Below are 10167 nucleotides of genomic sequence, written 5' to 3'. Positions count from 1 at the left end.
TTGATTTATTTAAAATATATCTGATAACTTTCTATTGACAATAATGTTTTCACCCTTTTATAATACATAAAAAGAAAAAAAAAAATGTTATGAGACCAACTAATTTGATATGCTTATGAAGTGTTATTTGGTTTCTTTTACAATGTTCAAGATTTTTTTTATTGGAAATTAAGCATTTAAATAGAGAGTTTTCATGGAAAAAAAAAACCCAAAACATTTTCATTGAATTTTTTTTATTAACAAAACTGAATGGCCAGCAATTCTTTGCAGAGAACACGATTTTCATAAATTTTTCACGAGAAATCTATTGAATTAAACGAAAACTTTCGTGGAATGAAGAATAAATTAGAGAATGGAGACAAAACTAGGGAAGCTTATCCTTGCCTCCACCTCCATCCCATGAACATCTGTTAAACATGTGAATAGCTCACCTAGTTAGGACACCTACTATCGGTCAAGAAGCTAAAGTTTTGAATCTTTTCACCTCTACATGGTGTTGAGTGAATATCATTCAACAATATCAAATACACTTATTTATAAAAAAAAAAAAAAAAAGAAGATAAATTATACTTTTGATTTTTCGAGCTATTTGAGTTTAATATAGCATTTTGGTCATTTTCCATCTGAAAATGGAAAGGAGAAGTTATATATATGTGTGTGTGTATATGTATGTATATGTATGTGTGTATATGTATGTATGTATGTATAGGTGTGTGTATATATATATATATATGTGTGTATGTATGTATGTATTGAACAAATAAAGACAAATGAGGCCAAAAAAATATATAAAAAAATTAAAATAAAGTTTAAAATGTCAAGTTGGAAAACTTGTGGACCAAAATACTACTAAACTCAAATCATATATTAAATAAAATTAATTTTAAAAAAGAAAAAATAAATTGATTTTTTTTTTTGGTGGGTGTAGATTTATACAAAGTAAACAAGTAAAAAGAAAAAAAAAAAAAAGAACAAAAACTAAGGGTGAAAAATGGAGGAGAATTTAGAGTTGTGGCTAGTTTAGAAAAGACATTTATTGCTATTAAATGCTTTGGATAATTTATTTAAATTTTTATTCTAGAAAGAAGCAAAATGTTCATATGTAAATATTTTTTTGAAGAGGTATTATAATTAAAGTGTGGGGTGGGAGAATCGAATCTCAAACCATGAGGTTGATAGTTTGAATATTATGTTAGTCAAGCTATGCTCTTATTGGCCATATATAAAAATTTAATTTAAATTATAATTGATATTTTGCATATATTGAATTAAAATTAATATCTCAATTTCAATTTATATAATGATTTTTTTAAGTGCTAAAAACAACTATTTTTAGGAGTTTTTACATGCATAATGGTTTTTAAAATTAATATCTCAATTTCAATTTATATAATGGTTTTTACATGCATAATCCACCCCAACGCGTCCAAATACATAGGCGAGGCGTGGGCGTGACGTTCGAATCGGACAAAGCAAGGCTAACAAATAGGCACTCTCGCTCTTTCCGCTCTCGGCAGTGTCCCTTTTTCTTGTTTTCTCGCTGGTCTCGCTCTCTGTAGCAATCTCGCTGGTCAGCTCTCTCCAATCTCGTTGGTCTCATTCTCTCCACTCTCGATCTCTCCAGCTTTCTCGCTTCTCTCGCTCTCTCCCATCTTCTATTCAATCTCGCTCTCTCCCATTTCCTCTCCAATCTCGCTGGTCCCGATCTCAATGATCTCACTCTCAACGATCTCACTGATCTCACTCTCAACGATCTCACTCTTAGCTACTGCGATCATTGTTCTCCGTACACGTTTTGTAACGACCCAGATCTGTACGCATACAGGAAATTAAATATCAAATAATAAGCAGGACGAAATTTTATTTAAAGGGGTGGAAATTTAAAAAAACAATAATAATAATAATAAATAAATTGGAAATTGGAAATTTTAAGGGAGCGAGCGGGAGCGAGAAAGTGAGAGAGAGCGAGAACCACACCAGCGAGAAAACTGGAGAAAACAAGATTCTGAGAGGAGAGATGCGCGATCGAAGGAAGAATTGGAGAGCGAGAAACCCAGCGAGCAATGCTAGCGAGATTGAGACTGGCGAGAGTAGAAAGAGCGAGATCCCTAGAGAGAGTGAGATTGAAGGAAACTTGGAGAGAGCGAGAATTGTAGCAAGGAAGTTGGAGAGAGCGAGAGTAAAAAGAGCTATTCTTAGCGAGACAGTAGAAAAGAGCGGGAGCGAGAGCGAGGGCAGGAGCGGGAGCGGGAGCGGAAGCAGGAGCGGGAGCGAGAGCGAGAGCAAGAACGAGAAAGCTGGAGAGAGCGAGAGCGGGAAAACTGGAGAGAGCGAGACAGAAGATAAAATTTGAGAGCGAGAGTGGAGAGAGCGGGATTTTCAGCAAGAAAGCTCCAGAGTAAATTTATAGCGAGAAAACGGGAGAGAGCGAGATTTTAAGAGCAGCGTGAGCAAGATTTGGACAGAAGCGCGAATTATGCGTTGAATTTGGCCACGATCTTATAGATTATACATGGAAAACCCCTAAAATTGAATACAAACAAAGAATGATGACGTAAGGGCAAACATTAGCCAAAATTAGGTGTCTTATTGAGAGGAATCCATAAACCATAAGTAATTTTAAAGAAGCCACTTGTACGATGATTTGTCACACTGAGAAGAGTTGAAAACTACTATAAATAGTACCCTTTGCCGAAGATTTAACCCATTCTCAAACAAATCTCAGTCACATAGTATCGTGTGAAAAAGTAAGTGTGAGTGAGGAAGTTCTGTGAAGAAGAGAAAAGCTCGGGTAAAGTGCTGCCCAAATTTTTTCTTTTGATTTAAAAAGGGAAAACTCTGCTGATAAAATCATAAAGAAGGAATAATTAGATCACAGTCAAGGTAAGTAGTTTATCTCACCCTCTCTTTAAATGTTCTATGGTAGTGTACCTTTATTATACTGCATTGTTATGTTAATTCTTATATTGCATTACATGTTTAGAACACGTTTCTCTACAAGGGACCCCATGCATTATGTTTGTTCACGATTATGTTAAAACCAAGTTTTAATTAGGTGTAAGTTATGCTTCCAGTCTAATCTTATGGTTATGTTAATGGTTGATGTTGGATGAGATTCTAGCCCTACTGACTTCATGACCCGCTAATCATCATATGGGTTAGTTTCCGCTTAAGTCCTCATCTTCCTATCAGGACGGAAAGATTTATGTTGGAAGATTAACGTTTATGCTAATGGTTGATGTTGGATGCGACTCTGGCCCTACTGACTGCATGACCCGCTAATCATCAGATGGGTTAGTTTCCGCTTAAGTCCTCATCTTCCTATCAGGGCGGAAAGATTTATGTTGGAAGCATAATGTTTATGCTAATGGTTGAGATGTTGGATGCGACTCTGGCCCTACTGTCTGCATGACCCGCTAATCATCAGATGGGTTAGTTTCGCTTAGGTTCTCATCTTCCTATCAGAGCGGAGAGATTTATGTTGGAAGCATAACCGACCACCACATGTTATTATACGTTTTCGGTCCCAATCATATGTTTTCATGACATGTTGCTTGTGATTGTGCATTTGGTCACTACCCTACATGAGAACTACTTACTGGGTATATTATGTACTCATCCTATATTTTTACAGACTTTGTAGGTAAGAACACAGTGTAGAGGGCAGAGTTGGACGTCACTCAAATGGCCTACCATCAAACTCACTATTATAGGCACATGCAATTTGTACCACCATACTAATGTTTTATGGATCCTGGTGTTTTGATAAATAAATTTCTATATAGTTTTTCTATCTAATTAATAAAATTTAGATATGTTCTTTGAAATTTCAACCAAAACTCATCTCATGATAGAAAAGTCTAAGTATGCATGTCGTAGCAGTCGGATCATAAGGTTTAAGGATCCGGGCGTTACACGTTTGCTCACCACTTTATGATACTTTTACACGGATTTTCCAAATTTTTCCAAAGTAATTTCCCATATTTTTCGCATTTCACATAAATTCCATTTTTTCCTCAGTCCTTCAGCCATAACGCATTTCACATAACTTCTCTATATTTAGCCGAAATTTCACAAACTCAATTTCCATATTATTCCACACTAGCTCAACCTACTTATTATTTTTCCCCAACTTTCCCAACTCAATTCCATATTTTTTTTTCTTTTCAAATCCCCATTTTTTCTTCACCATTTCATACTAACTTTCTCATCAATCTACTCAACTTATTTGTACAAATTTAAATAGGGACACACAATTAAGTGGAAAATTAAGACAATTTAAATAAGAAAACACACTTAAGTGTAAAATTGGGATTCGGGGTTCACAGTACATTTATTCAGATACCTTCCTTACCTTCAGTATCCCTATTCATTATGTTTAGAAATACCAACGCATGTACTTTTGCAACCTTAGGTATTTAAAACATAGTACGTCAAGCTTCATTCAACCTTACCTTTAACCCTAACGCATGTTTCATACTTTGTGAAATAAGTTGGCATAAAACATATTGAACTAGCATGTAAAACCACTAGCATGCATTAGACATAGAAAACATACTTGGAAAACTCATATATTAGTAAACATCACGCGTTGATAAACATTCATAAGCATTAGAATTTCAAACTATCCTTCTAGTCTAGAAAAATATACGACTGCCTTTATCCTTAGTTGAGAGTGAACTACTAGTTTTAACCCTCAACGTCAACCTTAGTCGGGGAGAACCCCTTTTGCTCAGTACCTCGACGTTGTATTACCTACGTGCACATGGTTATAACTGAGTACCATCGTACCTTATGTACTTGACTAGGATACCTTCACATTGTCCTTCAGTATCCTCAGGTACTTGACTAGGATACCTTCTCATTGTCCTTCAGTATCCTCAGGTACTTGACTAGGATACCTTCTCATTGTCCTTCAGTATCCTTAGGCACTTCTGCTCAGATACCTTTTCAAAGGTCCTTCAGTATCGAGCTGCTAAGATACCTTCTCAAATGTGCTTCGGTATCAAGTTGGTCCGGTACCTTCTCGAATGTCCTTCGGTACCTAGTTGGTCAGATACCTTCTCAAATGTCCTTCGGTATCTGGTTGGGCGGATACCTTCTCAAATGTCCTTCGGTATTTGGTTGGGCATACCTTCTCAAATGTCCTTCGGTATTGCGTTTTAAGTAAAACTACTCATTAACATTTAGTTGAACACTAAGGCTTAGTGCTCAAATCATCATACTAGTTCATCATAAAAAATGGAGTTACTTAAACATGCTGAAAGTATTTGGACAAAATAACATATTTAAATCATATCAATTCCATGGAAAACATGCTGTACTTAGCATGAGAAACAGTTTTACAAACACGTTGCTTGGCACTTCATTTAAACACTTAGCATGAGAAATATCTTCAAGAAATCACAGTTTCTAAATCATTAAAACAGTAAGTCATCACATAGTCACTCACAGCTCGTTGGCCTCTTAACGGGTTATACGCCTCTCCTAAGTTTTCTTTGCCTGATAGAACATAATTCCCAGTTAAACTACTTAGATTTCTTAGCAAAATACCTCAAATAGTTCATTTACTAATGGAACTTTTATCAACAAAATCAGCATGACTAGCGAGAAAATCATCATGACCGAGATCACCCACATTAGCGAGATCATCCCTATTTGCCAGATTTACCATTCCCAGCGAGATTTGGCACTTTCCAGCGAGTTTTGACGCAAAACCAGCGAGATCTAGTGCAAACCAGCGAGATTCCCGTCCTTAGCGAGATCCACCTCTCGCTCTTGCTCTTAAGCTGCCTGCTTAATCTTCCTAACTAGCTGTCTGCTTATGCCCAGATCCTCTGTGACAACTTCAAAAATTCATAACTCAAAATCTAGCCCTCTTTTGAAGAAACTTCCTTCTACAAACATGGTTAGAATTGAGTCAGCAACTTTATCTTAAAATTTCAGCTCAAAATTCCTCGTTGTTTAATCTGAAGATTCAAAACCTAATCATTGGCCCTAATTCAAGCAGCTGTCTGCTTGTTCAACAATTTCCAGTTCAATGTTCAAAATTATATAACTCGATTTCCAGGCCTCATCTTAAAATGTTTCATTCTATAAAATTGTTTATAACTGAGTTAAAAATATTACCTCAAATTTTTAGCTCAAAATGCTTTGTAATTCGTCCTGGAGCTTCAATTCTTCACTGATGGCCTAGATTCACCCAAGAAACGAACCCTTCATTTTTATTTTGCCCCTCCGGCCTTATTCCGGCGAGTTTTCCTTCCAGCAGCCTAGCCACAGAAGATAGACATACAGAGCTTTCGAATGCCACTGAAATTACACAAATAGCCTAAGTAGTCTGTCCAAACCAACCCAATGAATTCGACCTTCTTGCTTATATTACCGCCCAAAATCCAGCATGAACCCTCCTTGTGTTACCTGGCCCACTATTCGTGATGAAGGGCTAGGATTTAGCAAATTTCCTTTTGTAACTTTACTCATAATATTACTTCAGCACTACTCCTCATTAGATGGCATGGTCTCATTCATATGCTTATTATGCATTCCATCTTCTATCCTTCCCGAGACATGGCATTATTTAACTCATTAGAAGACATCACATTACTTAAAGTAATTAGGGTTCAGGTTTTACATCACGTTTCATCATCTTCCCCAAATGCATGCATGCGAGACCATTGTGGGAGTTACAATAATAATAATAACAACAACAATAAAAACATTTATAATTTTATTAAAATAAACCTAGTTCATGAATTCAAAGCCAGATGTTCTATTCTTCCATTCCAGATATTATAAAAAAATTGGGAGAGATCGAATATGATGTCTCGTTGTGCACGCGCCGTTTGAATATTACAAAATCAATGATCTTATCATGTCATTCAAAACCAACGTACTAGATACGTAAGTTACGTCATTTTTGACTTGTTTAGAATGTCAATTATTGAAATACCATATCGTTTGTTATCAATCAAACGTAATACATAATTGTAATTATTAATAATATATTTTAATATTAATAGAGATAGTAAAAATAACACATGAGTAACCAACAAATATTCTCAAATAATTACTAAATTTTGTTTCGTATCATCATTGTCTCTCTTTATTCCCAAAACAAGATGAGATATACCTCAAAATGAGATTAATTTAAAAAATCAGTCATTCTCATTTTTTAATAATATGTTTATTATTAGATTTCAACAACAACAAATACAACAGAAACATTTATAATTTTATTAAAATAAACCTAGTTCATGAATTCGAAGCCAGATGTTCTATTCTTTCATTCCAGATATATAAAAAAATTGGGAGAGATCGAAAATCGAATTTTCGAATTCACTAAATAATATATATCAATAATATATGAAAAATCTGATATTTAAATTCTTATAAAAAGAGACAATTTAAACTTCACTCAATTAACTTAGACAAACTTGATACAGAATTATTTGGACAAATACTAAAATAGTGATCATTAGCCATGATGATCATACTTTTTTTTTTAATCTCTAGAAAATGCTTAAGTAGACTACTCCAAAAATTTCCATTAATCCACACTTTAAAAAGAGAACTAGATTTTAACTACTCATAAGAAACTAACACATTATTCTATTTTCTTTAGACACTAGATCATAATTCATACCATCATAATATTTTTATATATATATAGAGAGAGAAAATTGGAGTAACCCCCAAATTCCTCCATTATTTAGAGCTTAATTAAGAAGAAGCAATCATGGAGTAAAGTTGTTTTGCCATTCCTTACTTAGAAGATCATCTTCAACGTCTTCACCTTTATTATTCTAATTCTCATTTCCATTTCCATTTTGAATTTCATTTCCATTTCCATTGTTGCAGCTTATTCCACTTCCAAACAATCCTTGAAGCAACATCTCTGCATCATCATTCACATCAATCCCTACACCACCATCGCCGCCGTAGTAGCGGCCATTGGAATACAGGCTTCCCAATAGGTCTCCACCGTTGACGTCACCATCGATTCCAAAACCCACTTGGTGAGTGAAATCCATAGGACTAACAGTAGCCTCAACACCAACGCCATTAATGTCGTTCACAAGCTTCTCAATCTCACTCATTCCAGAATTGTCATTTACCCCAAAATTCCACTCCGATAACAAAATGTTTTCATCACCATCTCCTTCAACAATAATCGTTTCCGTTCCGTCTAATTTTCCGATTCCCACCATCGAATTTCCTCTATTCATCAAATCGCCCATATTCACTTCCGATTGAACAAACCCTAACTCCCCTGCCATACTGCTACTACTTCCACCAATTTTATCATTTGAATTTATCACCATATCAATAAACCATTGATCCATCAAATTCCTTCCATTATCAACCAGATCCATCTCATTGCTCCCTATTTCAAGCAGAGTAGAGTTAGATGGAACAAATTCAGTAGGAGAAGGAGGAAGATGATGAACCTGTTGATGATACTCGATTCGTTTTCGGCAGTCTCTTATCCTCTCTCCGACCATCCAGAACAATGCGAGCAGTTCCTCGGTGGTGAGTTGGGAAATATGACGACCTTGATGCAATTGATGCATCAGAAGATCGAGTTCGAGTTCTTGATTCTTCTTGATGAGTTTCTTTAGCATATCTTGAGCTTTGGTGGCGCGTTCCTTGAGATACGTCTCTTGATTCGTCATTTTCTTCTGGCGTTCGACTTTCGGAAGACTGAGAAAGCGACGGTAGAGGTGTTGAGCGGCAAAGAGAGATGGCCAGATGACGGGATGATCCTCGTCGGGGCCATTGACGATGGCAAAGGCAAAAACGCCGCAGAGAGTGGTGAGTTCACTTACTTTCTTTAACAATCCGAGCCTTCGTTTCTTGAAACTGGCTTTCCTTGCATTATCGCTTGCAATCCAAACCAACTTCACTTTCTTCCTCGTCATTGAGACTCTCTATGGCTTTCTTGTTCTTCTTCTTCTTTCTGGCCTCTGATTTTGAAGTGCAACAATGGAGTTTATTTATAAGCCTTGTGGTTATACTTTTTATTTTTATTTTTCTTTTTCTAAGTTTTTTTTATTCTGTAAATGAATTACTAGGGGCATTTTTGTCCTTTAGTAACTAGTGGTAATTAAAGATGAAAAATACACTAATGCATCCATTCCACCTATCTTTCTATAGCCACTCAATAGTCCAATCACAATTTACCATATGATTAGAAGAGTTGCATCGATATGAGAAATACTCAGATATATCTGGGTCTATATTTATCTTTGTGCATCCACCAAATGATCTTATCACAATTTGTTAGATGATAAATTCTTTTTATATCTTTATTTAAATATTTTAATTCTTATTGTGTGTGATGAAATTAAGATGCATAAAAATGTATACATCCTAAACCACATCGTTTTTTTTTAGTCTTACTCTAACCATAGAAAATAAATAATTCAATATAGATATATGAGTAATATTTTAATTCTTATTGTGTGTGATGAAAGCAAGTGCGGCCACAAGACTATACTCATCTCCATGCACACGTTGATACTCGAGCTAGTTGTAAGAAAATGAGTGCAACACGGGATGCACCTAAGTATGTATATATGTATATATGAGAAGAGTTGATCGTGTGACAAACTATGGTTTTTTTTTTTTTTTTTTGACAATATGTGGGGTAGGGGAGTCAAATCTCTCGCTTTGAGGATAATAATACAAACACTATGCCAGTTGAAGCTATGTTCATTTTGGATAACTATAGTTGGATGATAGAATGAGCTACACAAAATTGGCTATGAATGCAAATTTTTCTTTAGGATAGAAAAAAATTAATGTAAAAAGATTAGGAAAAAAAAAATATAATTTTCAAAGCCCAAAATCCAAAACAAACTAATTAACCAAAACCTAAATTTGATGTCTAATTATAAGTAAAAGTTGTGTAGCCTATATAATTAAACACCTTTAGAGAAATCATTAATTCTACCAAACCTTACTTGAAAAAAATAAAAAAAGAAAAAGAAATAGAATATAACACAAAAGCTATACAAAATTCAAACCCTACAAAGTGATAAAAAAAAAATAAATAAACTTTAAACAATTTATTTTTGAAATAAAAATTCATATTTTTCAACATTCAAATTGTAATTGGTGAATGTTAAAGATGAGTTGTCAAAAGAAAAATCTAGAATAGTAGGG

General features: G+C 34.8%; 1 pseudogene; it reads right to left on the bottom strand.

The window, feature by feature from the left end:
- Window positions 1–7736: 7736 nt before the first annotated feature.
- LOC150032886 (uncharacterized) lies at window positions 7737–8954 on the bottom strand (annotated as a pseudogene).
- Between the last annotated feature and the right edge of the window lie 1213 nt (window positions 8955–10167).

This window comes from Benincasa hispida, chromosome 11 (assembly GCF_027475165.1).
Source record: "Benincasa hispida cultivar pf3 chromosome 11, pf3_genome.v1.1, whole genome shotgun sequence".
NCBI classification, from domain to species: domain Eukaryota; kingdom Viridiplantae; phylum Streptophyta; class Magnoliopsida; order Cucurbitales; family Cucurbitaceae; genus Benincasa; species Benincasa hispida.
This window is presented reverse-complemented; position numbering and strand designations above follow the sequence as displayed.